This window comes from Phyllobates terribilis, unplaced genomic scaffold (genome assembly GCF_046119375.1).
Source record: "Phyllobates terribilis strain yellow unplaced genomic scaffold, ASM4611937v1 Scaffold_664__1_contigs__length_860015, whole genome shotgun sequence".
NCBI classification, from domain to species: domain Eukaryota; kingdom Metazoa; phylum Chordata; class Amphibia; order Anura; family Dendrobatidae; genus Phyllobates; species Phyllobates terribilis.
In genome coordinates, this window is record NW_027363424.1 from 134,238 (window position 1) to 147,268 (window position 13,031).

The following is a 13,031-nucleotide window of genomic DNA, read 5'->3' on the forward strand; positions in this document are numbered from 1 at the left end:
TGGATGCTGGTGGTTGTAGTCTTCGTGGCGGCGACCCGGTTCCGTGGCTCAGGGCGGTCAAACCAGTGGCGGAACTATTTATGTGGTTTTGATGTTTAAATGTCCGACTACGCCACCCGTGGATTGCGGTCAGAGTGAACCGCCGCTACAGGGCAGACCGCTAAGGCTGGTGTTGTGGGTGCAGCAGAGCGTAGCATAACTCTCCACGGTAGGAGTATAGCCTCAGGGCAGTGTATGCGGAGGATGGGGGTGATGGTGCAGGGCAGCAGCAGTAACGACACGGAGTCAGTGATGCAGTTCAGGGCCTTTACTCACAGTTCTTATTATCCAGACCACGTCTGCAGGTAACGGCTGCCCACGTCGTACTGTGCTCACCAGGTGAGGGGCTCAGACAACTCCCAGATAACTTTGGAGCGCTTCACAGGACCCCCTGTGAGTGTGTCCTTTGTCTGGCCTTTCTTACCAACACTTCTGTCCGGCTGCCTCGGGCCTCCTCTTGGTAAACTTGGCGCCAGTTTCCCTGACCCTATGTGGTGCCTTCCTAGTGGGTGGAGCAAGGGGCTGCGCCACATAAAATGTCAGAGCCTCCGGTTTCTAGCTGAGGGTCGTTTCCTGCCTCCACTAGTTCGGGGACCGGTCTCCCCCTTTGGCCTGACCCCTCCACGCAGGTGGATTCGGGCGTGCGGTGGCGACTCGCCCGTCCGCACCCCTGGGATCCCTTCATTCCTCGTTCCTGGAGCCTTCTCCGCTCCTCTTCCTTCCTTCTCCCTCTTGCAGGCCTGGGCCTCTGTTACTAGGCCCGCCTCCGGAGCAGAGCTCATGCAGAGCCCCTGCTCCCTGCCACTTCTGCTCAGACTTCTCTGCACTGAACTAAGATGGTGCCCACCTTTTATACTCCCTTCTCAATGCACCCAGGAACTGCTTCCTCCCTGCTCCTGCACTGCAGGGTTCCCCTTCCTCAGTGTTCCCTCCCCCCACTCCAGCCAGGGACAGGGACTGTCGTGCCCATCTCAGGGGCATATTGGTCGCCCTGCCCCACGGCAATGTGGTGTAATGCATGCAGGTGTCGGGTCCTGATCCACACTCCATCCTTATCTGAGAGTGAGATATCACACCTCTGGGTGAGGTGCAATACGTCTGTAGCAACCGAGCCCTCGGTGCTACAGTTCCATTTATCTTCAGCCTAGGTGACGTATTGTGATACAGGGCCGTGATTTTGGCTATAAAAGGGTCCCCTAGACCCCTACCCCAAGCTTTTTAAGAGAATCATATATGGCATGCCAGGAGACTCTATGGAATGCTTTCTCAGCATCCAACGAGAGTATCTACTTACAAATTTTTAACTGCATCTAGCCCAGGAAATACTTTGTGCCTAGTAGCAGTGTCTGCTAGTCAGCGGATTATCCCGGCTGTTAAGCAAGCTACACCACCTGTAGTTTGGACACTTAATTTTTTCAAAGGAAATGCTTCGGGACCACGGGATACTTAGTGAAGAGCATCAGGAGGCACCCCAAGGCATAGGGGCTGGGACTGGCACTAGGATGCCTTGCGGTGGACAGCCGAGCTCGATCCTTATAAAAGCTTTTTAACTGCAGCAGCTTTAGTGGACGCTACTGGAGCTGGAATTACGCGGCTGCTGGCATGAGACTTGCCCTCCAATAGATCCTTGTAAATGGATTTAAAGTGTATTCATTCAAATTAGAGGGACAATTTAAATTAAAAAGCTTAGAGCTGCCTCCACCACAGGGGGGCTCTCTCGACCCACCAGCGGACAGACACCAGTATTGGGAGAGGGGGGCTGGCCGTCAGGGTTCACCGCGGCTCTGGCACAAACCCGGCGACACGGAGGTGGCACGGGCAGGAGCGGACTGGCCGTCTCGGCTTCTCACTTTTTGGATTTTAGAAGGGCATGACATGCCTATATCTGTGTCTCCCCCTCCTTTTACTCCTCCACCTCTTTTCTTTTCGCATGACTATATGTACTTGTCACTTTTCCATGTGTTAGTTGTGTCTTCTGAGCAGTTTGTCAGCTTTTGGACACCTTTGAAGGTGTTTTCTATGTGTTTCTATGTGTTTTTGTTTGCCTGCCATTGGTTTTAACGGTGTTCGAAGGTGTTCGACGAACAGTTCGACGAACAGTTCGGCGAACACACGGGTGTTCAACGAACCGAACCGAACTCGAACACTACGGGGGTGGCTCAACACTAATCCAGAGATGTAGAAGCAGAAGAGAAGTTTGATGCTGGACAAGTCCAGAAGAAGTTGTTGAGATCATTGGGAATGGGGTAAATCAGCAAAGACATCAATTTGCAGCTGAAACAGTACCTAGAAGATCCTGGCATTTTGGACCTAAAGAAAGCACAGAATACAATGGACCTAAAAGAAGTCAAGGTAGGCTTACGCCCATCCATATCATCCCTGCAAACCAAATGATGGGGGTGAGATTTGGAGTCCGGGTAGAACCGGGAAGAAAAGTCCAGAAAAGATTGTTCATGCCAAAAGACTTCTGAGAACTTCCGGAAGGCCTAGTTCAAGGTGAGACTGTGCTTACGATTCCTACTGGTGGGTTTGTTCGAGTGACAGTACCAGTGATGAATACTATGAAACACGAAATTAGACTGGATCCAAAGACTATGTTAGGTCACATCGAAACCGTTAAAATGGTATATCCAGCCAGTAGAGATCAGCCCAGGGATCTACAGTGAATTCAGTCTCCCCATCAAGGAACAGGAGTTGCCCAAAGGAGGAAATTGCGCAACCCACCTTGGGGTCCTGGGACCCCCCAGTACCCCTGGAACACTTGTGTGCTGAAGATCTAGCAGTAGCAAAACAGATGCTGAGAGAAGAGTGTCATGGGTTCTCCAAAGATGACTCTGATATAGGCTGTATCCCGTCGTTGCATTTGAAAATCAATTTGAAAGACACGACCCCAGTAACCAGAAGTTACATATCTGTGCCAAAACCATTACATCGTGAAGTGAAAGAATATTTACAAGATCTCATCAACAGAGGTTGGGTCCCTAAGTCAAAGTTGTCTTATTCCTTTACTATTGTCTGTGTTAGGAAGGAGGACGGTGCGTTAAGACTCTTTTGTGATTACCGGGAACTAAACGGAAAGTCAGTAACTGATCGACACCTGATACCAAAGATCCAAGATATGCTGGATAGTCTATCAGATATGCTGGATAAACTATCAGGAAGCACCTGGTTCTCTGCCCTCGATCAGGGTAAGACATACCACCAAGGGTTTGTCGAAGAGTCCAGTAGACCCTTGAAAGCAATCATCACACCGTGGGGATTATATGATTGTATGATTGGATCCGCATACCGTTTGGGCTCAATTCAGCTCCAGCAGAATTCCAGAGGAGCATGGAGACATGTTTAGAAGGACTGAGGGACGATATCTGCCAGCCATACTTGGATGACAATGTGGTACACAGCAAAACCTTCCGGGAGCATGTTGAACACGTGAGGACCGTATTACAGCGGTATCAACAACACGGAGTTGTTAACTCCAAAGAAGTGTGAACTGTTCAAAAGACAAGTCCGATTTCTAGGGAAAATTGGGTCCGGAGAAAGATATACCATGGACCCAGCAGAAATCGCTCCGGTACTGGCCTTAAAAGACAAGCGGCCCTCTACCATCGGGAGTTGAGGCAGGTATTAGGATTTCTCTCCTACTATCGAACTTACGTTTGGAACTTCTTCAGGATTGCCACCCCACTATACCTCCTCTTGGGGGAAACAACAGAGACAACACCACCCACAGAGAAAAAAGAACGCAGGTAGGACTGGGCTTAAAAGAAACAACGCCGTTTCGTCCCATCAGCCCATTCTCTGGATAGCAGACCACCAGGAGGTATTGGAAGAACTAGTAGGCTACCTGGTAAAACCACCCATCTTGGGATATCCTGATTTCAATTTACCATTTGTTCTTCATTGTGACGCTTCTCAAGTTGGACTGGGAGCTGCCCTGTATCAGCATCAAGATGGAAATTGAGAGTTATCGGTTACGGTTCTAGAGCGTTGAAAGACGCCAAGGAGAATTATCATCTACATTCCGGAAAATTGGAGTTCCTGGCATTGAAATGGGCTATCTGTGAATGATTTAGAGATTATCTCTACTACAGCAAATAGTTTGAGGTATACACTGACAACAACCCTTTGACCTATGTCCTTACTACAGCCAAACTGAATGCAACGGGTCAGAGATGGGTCGCTGAACTAGCTGACTTCAATTTCAGCATCAAGTACAGGCCAGGAAAATGCAATGCGGATGCTGATGGATTGTCAAGAATGCCACTAGAACCTGAGGAGTTCATGCGAGAAGGCTCGGAGGAAGTCAGTCTGGAAGCAATTGAGAGCACTACCCAAGCAGTGCAAGCTTATCAAGAGGAAGACACACCATTGTGGTGTCCGTTGACGGTGGAAACCACCATAAAAATGAGAGAAAATGATCATCCCCGGTTTATTCAACAACAACCAAAAGGGAAAATTCGTAGAGCACAACTGGAAGATCAGATAATTGGTAGAATACTACTTTATGCGGACCAAAATCGGTTTCCAAGTAAACGGGAGAGAGACAATGAGTCACCAGCAGTATCTGTTTAATTAAAGAATGGACAAAGCTCTACCTCAGTGAAGACGGTCTCCTGTATAGTAAAGGAGGACAAAACCGGCAGTTGGTACTACCCAGAGTATTCCGTAGGTTGGTCTTCAAAGAACTCCATGAAAACATGGGACACCTGAGAGTGGAAAGGACAACAAATCTGATCCGTGAACGTTTCTTCTGGCTGTTAATGCAGAGAGATATTGAGAGGTACGTGACCAGGGAGTGTGGGTGACTGAAAGATAAACGTCCTAACACATCAACCTGGGCACCTATGGGCAACATCCAAACTACGTATCCATTTGAGATGGTCTCAATAGACTTTCTACATCTCGAGACGTGCAAGGATGGTTACAAATATATCTTGGTGGTGATGGACCATTTCACTCGATTTGCTCAAGCATATGCCACCACCAATACAACGGGTTGAACAGCGGCAGAGAAGATTTTCAATGATTTTTCTTTGAGGTTTGGGTTCCCTATGAGGTTACACCACAACCAAGGAAGAGAATTTGAGAATCAGCTCTTTGCCAAGCTAGGAAAGTACTGTAGAATTCAGAGATCCCACACAACGGCCTATCACTCAGAAGGTAATGGACAAGTGGAACGTTTTAACCGGACATTATGGTCGATGTTGCGCACTTTAACAGCTGACGAGATGAAAGACTGGAAAAGTTCTCTGTCAAATGTGGTACATGCCTATAACTGTACAAAGAGCGATGCAATGGGTTATTCATCCTTCTTCCTATTGTATGGATGATCGCCAAGACTGCCAATCGACATCATGTTCGATACTCCGGTGTCAGAGACTTACAGAACATATCCAAAGTACGTTCGGAAATGGAAGGAACGGATGGCAGAGGCATACAACATAGCATCCAAAGTGATTACGCAAGGACATAGCAAGAGTAAGGAGTACTATGATCGAAAATGTGATGGAGCAGAATTGGCACCGGGAAGCCGGGTTCTAGTCAAGAACGTACGTAAGAAAGGCGGGCCAGGAAAACTTCATTCGTACTGGGAAGACAAGGTGTATGTGGTCATAAGGAGGAAAGCCGATGAAAGCCCAGTGTATGAAATCCGATTGGAAAAGGGAGACAAGAAAACAAGAATAGTCCATCGTAATTTGCTACTACCCTGTGATTATCTCCCACTACAACAAGACTTCCCAGAAGTAGACCGTCGACACTCCGGAGAAGCGGAATTACCAGACCGCATGGAACCAGGCAATTCCGGAGAAGTACAGGAGCTTACAGAGGCAGTTCCAGGAGCATCTGAGAAATCACAAATCCTTCCCAACATCTGCAGTGTAGAGTTCCAACCTGTGGGGACATCACACACCAGTCTGTGAGCTGGAAGCTGCAAACACTGCTGAAACACGGCAAGGATGGCGGAAGCTGTAGGTGACTTTCTAAAATGGCGACAGACAGCATACTTTAACAAGCAGATCCGGCAGCTCCGGGTAGGATTTGAGAAACCGCTGAACCACGAGGTTAAGCACATGGGCCAGGCATGGTACTTGTGTGAACTCGCCTTGCCTCAGAGCTGCCACCAGGTTTCGGCCATTGTCACTCACGACCATGCCTGGCTGTAGGTTCAGCAGTATCAGCCACAAATCTGCCTGCTCTTTCAGAGTTGTCCACAACTCTTCAGCATTGTGCGGTTTGTCACCTAAGCATATTAGCTTCAAGACAGCCTGTTGCCGCTTGGCTGAGGCAGTGCTGCAGTGCTTCCAGCTTGTGACTGATGTGGTCATTTCGGAGATGGAGGCTGAAGAGGAGGAGTAGGCTGAGAAGGATGAGGTGCAGGAGCTGTAGAATGTGGGGGCAACCCTGTTTGACCTAAGGCCTGCAATCCTTGGCTTTGGGAGGATGTGTTCCCTCCCAAGGTCCGACTGGGTCCCAGCTTCCACTATGTTAACCCAGTGTGCCGTCAGCGAAATGTACTGAGGAACGGCTGCCGCCATCAGGTTGCGGAATGCTTCCATCTCTAGGAGCCTAAAAGGCAACATTTCGAGCTCAAGCAGTCACGAAATGTGGGATTTTAGTAGTGTGGCCTGTGGGGCGTTGGCTGCGTATTTGCGCTTGCGTTCCAAAGACTGGGGTATGGACAACTGAACGCTGCGCTGGGACAAGGAAGTGGACATGCTTCCTGATGCTGCTACTTGAGAGTGTGCAATGACAGGTTCAGGGCAGGAGGCATCTTCACATGCACCATGGACAGGGGATTGGCTTGTATGCACAACAGCGGAAGAAGCAGTGGTGCAACCCGCAGACACTGTTCCTGGACCCAGGGGTTCTGCCCGCAAAGACGGGTGCTTTGCTGCCATGTGCCTGATCATGCTGGTGGTGGTGAGGCTGGTTGTTTTGCCACCCCTGCTGATGCTGGCCTGGCAGTTGGTGCAAATGGCCTTTTTTAGGGTTATCGGCAGAGTCTTTAAAAAAACAACCAGACTCTGGAAGACCTAACAGTTGTACTGGCAACTTCCTTTGTGTTGGTGTTACAGGGAATGGTTGCCCGCCTTCTGTCTATGGCCACCACACTGCTTCTTCCTGCCTGTTGGGGTGCTCTGCCTCCCTCCCCCTGTGTGCTGCTCTCCTCGCTCTGCATGTCCTCCTGCCAGGTTGGGTCAGTTACTATATCATCCACCACCTCGTCTTCCAATTCCGCACCCTGGTCCTCCTCCTGACTTTCTGACAATTGTGTCTCATCATCATCCACCTCTTGTGACACTTTCCCACGGTCTCCTTCATGTGAACATGGCTCCTCAAATATTTGGGCATCGCTACATGCGATCTTCTCAAGTGGACCGGGCGAGAGGCCCGAATCTATAAATGGAAAAGTGAACAGATCTTCAGAGTGTCCAAGTGTGGGATCAGTTGTCTCTGGGCACTCGGCATGGTGGGAGGAAGGAGGATCAGGGTGAGGAATATGCGGTCCAGACTCACGGCTACTGAGACTTGACCGTGTTTAAGACAGGGTGGTGGTGGTGGTGGCTAAGTGACTTGAAGCATTATCTGCTATCCAACCAATAACCTTTTCACACTGCTCTGTCAATAGTGGCGGTCTCCAATTAATTGGGACAGGAAGGTCGAGCAAAAAGATGTGGGTGTTTGTTGTGGCACAATTTCAGCTTGGCCACGGCCTCAGCAGCACCTCTCCCTACACTGTCTGATTCCGGAGTGACTGTGACAAGCATGGTGGCGCCAGGTCTGATATAGACCTGATGACGCTGTGCGGCCAACCAATCACTATAATGCCACAACCAACATGGCTGCAGCATTACAGTGAGTGGCAGACAATCCCTGCTTGTTCATTGGCACTGTAAAGAGCGCCAAACAAGCAGGGAGGGGACACGAGCTCCCGCAACCATGGAAATACTCGGCGAGCGCCGAGCATCTCGAGCAGTGAGATGCTCGGGCGAGCACCGAGCAGTAGCGAGCATGTTCGCTCATCACTAATGCTGATTGTTTTAATTGTGTTAATTGTTTATTTCTTACAGGCATCCTACAAGAAAAAGGTCATAAGATTAGGTTGTTATCAATGTTTATGAACGTTATACCAATTTCACAATGCTAATGTGTATATAAAGTTATCCATCTTTCACCACTGTCTCAGAATTGATCAGATTTACCGAGGACGACATTCAAAAAGGAGGGAAGAGTGTGACATGCAGAAGTAGTGCTTTTGCAGAGTGTGACATGCAGAAGTAGTGCTGGTGCTTTAAAAGCATCCAGCAACTAGAGGGGTTAACACAGTCACAGGAAAAGGGGAGTGTTTTAGCAGAGCCCCAGGGGGATTATGGGGAAGTTGTTTACTGTCTGGCTGGAGCCAAAGAGAAAGGTGGTGTGTGTTCTGTATCTCACAGAAGCGCCCCTGCAAGTGAAAAGGATTCAAGTCAGGAGTGAAGCTAAGCACAGGTCAGGTAGAGTTACTGAACTAGCAGTGCAGAGTATTGTCAGGCATAAATATAAGGACTGGAAGAAATGGTGTCACAGGGATCATCTCCCTCAGCAAACCCTCCCCCCTCCTCCATCTCACTGTGCTGTAAAGAATGCTGTGCTCATTAATGTGCCTTTGCATTAGAACTGTGCTGTACTGTACTACTGGGAAGACTGTGAACTGCTGTGCTGCTAAGGAAACTGTACTGTTTGTCACTGGAGCCTGTTGCTCATAAGACTTATCTTGCACTGGCTGTGCTGCTTCTTATTAAATGCTACTGTTCTACCATTTATGAGGACTCTTGTTAAGTGTGTCTGGTCATCAAGTGAAACAACCTACGTGTCTGTGCCTGACGGTCAATACCACTGTGTGCCTGAGAAAAGTTGCAGCACATGGTCTATGGTCAACCTGAGTAACGGTTCCCCTAGGATTCCAAAGAATTCATGCAACCTGTCTCGCCCCTATCTGAACCTAGCGGCGTGCGTGTAACACTAAGATTATCTAACCTAAGTGTCAAATCTGCATTATTGAAAGGTATGGGGACCAGTGGATCCCTACGGAGACTGGTAAAGTCCCCACATCCTATGTACAAGTCTGGTCCTATAATCTTCCTGATCACTCGCTCCAATTCAACCCTGTTTAATCTAAAACTGATGTGTAATCCTCTGACTCCATCCTCAAATTCCCTCTATTTAACCTTGGGGTGGGGAATTCCCTGAGTCGCTTCACAATATCTTTATCAGTCCATGGTCTAAAAACATTTGTAATTTGTTCCTGCTCATTGGGCACCTCTATCATCGGCAAGATGTCCGTAGGATTATCAGTAGGTAGAGGTCTACCCTGTGGGTCCATGCTCCATAAACCATATGGGTGACCGCTAGGGGTAGGATTTCTTTGTAGCCAGATTGGGGTCATTAACCCCCTGGATAATAAGGGCTTTTTTGGGGTCTATCTGCATTCCTTCACTAGTGTCTGAAGGTTGTGGTGGCCACACTGGGGTAGCAGGAGCTTGTGCTCCTTGATATTGGGGGTCTATTAATTACTGACATGCATCACTCCTCTTTACCACACAATGGCTGCATCTAGCTTTTGTCTGGATATCTGACAGAAAGTGAACCAGATCCCGTATTCTAAAGGGTATAACCATCCTCCATTATTTTATCAATTCTCCACCCCTCAGAATATATGGTTAAGAGTAGTCCACATTTACATTCAGGGCAAGACATTTACAGTATTCTAGCTGGTGGTCGTCCCTTCAGCAGATTACATTAATCCTGATCACCAGATAGCGTGCAAACAAAACAATTCCAACCAGAATAATCAGTCCCTTCCGCACAGTTATTGTTTGCCCATCCTTTTACCATCATATTTCACAACCTAGTATTAATACATGTATTACTTGGCCGTCAGGACTCTGTCGGGGATACAAAGCATTTGTCCTCTTGTTCTCTTGTCCTCGTCTGGGGCAGGTACCCTCCAAGAAAATATGACAGCTTGAGATCAACAATGCCCACATGGTACCTTATGGTCACAATTCAGTATCATGTTTTTGTGGTTATATATCTTCCTTACTATCCGAGAACCAATGTGTCCACCACCAAACACACAGAACACAGTCTGCAGTCCATCCAATACAATCTGTCCTCTCTCAACTACAATTTATTCCAAAGATCCGAGGCATTAAGTCAGACCATGAACCTTCAGTCTTTATGGTTAATCTTGAAACAAACTATTTCGTTTCAGTTTATCTCAGTCTATCGTATTTGTGTCTGTGACTTTTTTGCTTAATGTTCCAATAGTTTTGTTCTTAACTCCAATCGACTAAGAACCACAGCTAGTTGGCCTCCCTTATACATCCAGGGTTTTATCTCCATCCTCATGGATGAAATCACACTCATCACTTCAGGAGTCTCATCATTTTCACACACAATTCACACACAGTGCAACACTATTTAACGTGCGCATGGAGTACTTTATTACCGTGGTCTTCTCATAGACCGTGTACTATCTGAAGGACCTCTCAACTTACAGAAGACCCTCAGTCTTCAACTGGGTGTAGAATTACCTTTACTACTTAGTCCTAGAAACCGTCACTATTACACAGACAGAAACTATTATAGTAATAATAATAATGATCACAAGATGTATCCCGTAATCTGCGTCTCCTGGTCTATATTCTGCCCTGTCACCGTCCTCTGTTAGTGAGGACACCGGCCTCTTTAACGCCAGTTCAGGCAGAGGACTTCTTCCTCAGAGGTTGTTTCCATCCTACCCTATGCACCGTATCAGAACTCACCCAACGTTGGGGGAGATGTTGGATTTCTGTTTGAAAGACCAAATTTGTCAAGAGACTTTTTCTTTAGCAATGGAAAACCATAAACATGTGAATTGGCATCGCGGTTTATTATTCATATACAAGGAGACCCCCAACTCACCTCTATGTAGACGGCACGAGGAGGGTCTGCCCACTATACATTCACCGTAGATTATATAACTATGGTGACGCAGTAGGTACCAGCACAAACCAGTTATTTTCCACAGTGTCTTATCGAAACTAAATGTAGGCACATATAGGGAAGTTGCATTGTCGCGGCTCCGCTTGCTCATCATCTTGTGATTTTGTTCTTTAAACAATTGTTTCTATCTTTAGTTATTCATGAATCACTTAGGCATTGGCTACAATTAAGACATTTTAGTATTTGCACATTAATTTAACGTTTTAGAATATTTTTTCAAATTAATTTCTCTATATATTTAATCACATAAAATTTTTATAACAGATATTGACCTGCATGGGTTTTTAATTCACCCCAGCTTAAAATTGTACCATTGTTAATAGCCACAACGTGTGAGCCCAGTAGGCATGTATGTGGACCCAGCCATCATGTATGGATGCCCCCAGTCAACAGATATGGGAACCGATTCAGCATCTATGGAAGCTCCCAGCCAACACATATGAGAGCCCTGCCATGATGTATCAAAGCCCCCAGGCAACATACAGTGGGGGAAATAAGTATTTGATCCCTCTGGCAAATAACACTTAATACTTGGTGGCAAAACCCTTGTTGGCAGCACAACAGTCAGACGTTTTTTGTAGTGGATGATGAGGGTTGCGCACATGTCAGGAGGAGTTTTGGTCCACTCCTCTCTGCAGATCATCTCTAAATCATTCAGATTTTGAGGCTGTCGCTTGGCAACTCGGAGCTTCAACTCCCTCCATAAGTTTTCTATGGAATTAAGGTCTGGAGACTGGCTAGGCCACTCCATGATCTTACTGTGCTTCTTTTTGAGCCACTCCGCTGTTGCCTTGGCAGTATGTTTTGGGTCATTGTCTTGCTGGAAGACCCAGCCATGACCCATCTTCAATGCTTATAGTGAGGGAAGGAGGTTATTGGCCAAAATCTCGCAATACATGACCCCATCCATCTTCCCTTCAGTACGGTGCAGTCATCATGTCCCCTTGCAGAAAAGCACTCCCAAAGTATAATGTTTCCCCCACCATGCTTCATGGTTGCGACGATGTTCTTAGGGTTGTACTCATCCTTCTTCTTCCTCCAAACATGGCGAGTTGAGTTAATGCCAAAGAGCTCAATTTTTGTCTCATCTGACTACAGCACCTTCTCCCAATAACTCACAGAATCATCCAGGTGTTCATTGGCAAAGTTCAGATGGGCCTGCACATGTGCCTTCTTGAGCAGGGGGACCTTGCGGGCACTGCAGGATTTTAAACCTTTAAGGCGTAATGTGTTACCAATGGTTTTCTTGGTTACTGTGGTCCCAGCTGCCTTGAGATCATTAACAAGTTCCCCCGTGTAGTTTTAGGCTGATCTCTCACCTTCCTCATAATCAAGAATACCCCACGAGGTGAGATTTGCATGGTGTCCCAGATCAATGTCGATTGACAGTCATTTTGTATTTCTCCCATTTTCCAGCTTTGTGCAGGTCTATGATCTTGTCCCTGACATCCTTAGAAAGCTTTTTGGTCTTGCCCATGTTGTAGAGGTTAGAGTCTGACTGATTAATTGAGTCTGTGGACAGGAGTCTTTTATACAGGTGACTATGTAAGACAGTTGTCTTTAATGCAGGTAACGAGTTGATTAGGAGCATCTAACTGGTCTGTAGGAGCCGGAACTCATAATGGTTTGTAGGGGATCAAATACTTATTTCTCACTGCAAAATGCAAATAAATCTATCTAATTTATACAATGTGATTTTCTTGATTTTTTTTTATATACTATCTCTCAATGTTAAAATTAACCTACCATTAAAATTATAGTCTGTTCATGTCCTTGTCAGTGGGCAAACTTACAAAAACACCAAGGGATCAAATACTTATTTCCTTCACTGTATGTATGGATGCTCCGGCCAAGATACAGTGCTGTGAAAAAGTGTTTGCCCCCTTCCTGGTTTCTTATTCTTTTGCATGTTTGTCACACTTAAATGTTTCAGATCACAGCAAAAATGTAAATATTAGACAAAG

General features: G+C 46.9%; 1 protein-coding gene across 2 annotated transcripts in view; it reads right to left on the bottom strand.

Moving 5' to 3' along the window:
* Window positions 1-11,117, bottom strand: part of LOC141235431 (resistin-like) — a 74,019-nt gene extending 62,902 nt beyond the window's left edge. The window contains exon 1 of one of the 2 annotated variants that reach the window (XM_073668113.1): window positions 10,848-10,984. The gene's annotated coding sequence lies outside the window, so the exon portion shown is untranslated. The other variant, XM_073668112.1, reaches the window with a different exon arrangement.
* Between the last annotated feature and the right edge of the window lie 1,914 nt (window positions 11,118-13,031).